The sequence below is a fragment of the Neomonachus schauinslandi genome, chromosome 8, assembly GCF_002201575.2.
Source record: "Neomonachus schauinslandi chromosome 8, ASM220157v2, whole genome shotgun sequence".
Taxonomy (NCBI): Eukaryota; Metazoa; Chordata; class Mammalia; order Carnivora; family Phocidae; genus Neomonachus; species Neomonachus schauinslandi.
The window spans coordinates 129,560,831-129,561,469 of NC_058410.1; positions in this window are offsets into that span (position 1 = coordinate 129,560,831).

Sequence of the window (639 nt, forward strand, 5' to 3'; positions counted from 1 at the left end):
CACTAAACAAGAGGTAAACGAGATCACCAGATAAATAAAAAAAAAAAAAGAGGCTTAAAACAGACTCACCATATTTACAATTCCCATTAAATTACACATAAATAAATATATACAGAGACGTGAACACTGATTCCCTTATATAACTGTGAATCGTGTTGCCAGATAAAGTTCAAGTTGGTCGCTTTACCTTGAAGAGGAAAAACTTCTACAACTGAAGACATGACATGGAACTTCGTGTATTTGTGTTCAAGTTTATTCACAATACTGATAAAAACGTCATTTTCCTTTTCTTTTTTTTTTTCCAGTATGGCTACACTCTGAACTGAAGTATGTAAGGGAAGGTGGTGATTCAGTCCCATGAAGCTCATATAATTTTTTTTAAATTTTTTATGGGTTTTTTTTTTTTTTTTTTAGAAAAAAACCGTTTTTAACTTTTTTGTGGTGGTGGTCGTTGTTGAGTTGTTGTTGGGGTTTTTTTTTGTTTTTTGTTTTTGTTTTTTTAAAAAATGGTTCACAAACTTGGACAGAACTTTTCTTTGCTGGCTTCACGGCCTGTTCTGTTCTCTTAGGCTCCACAGGAGGGCAAAGGGGAGTTGGCGCCGACGACGTGGGACGTCGAAGCAGGGGGCCAGGTCAGCG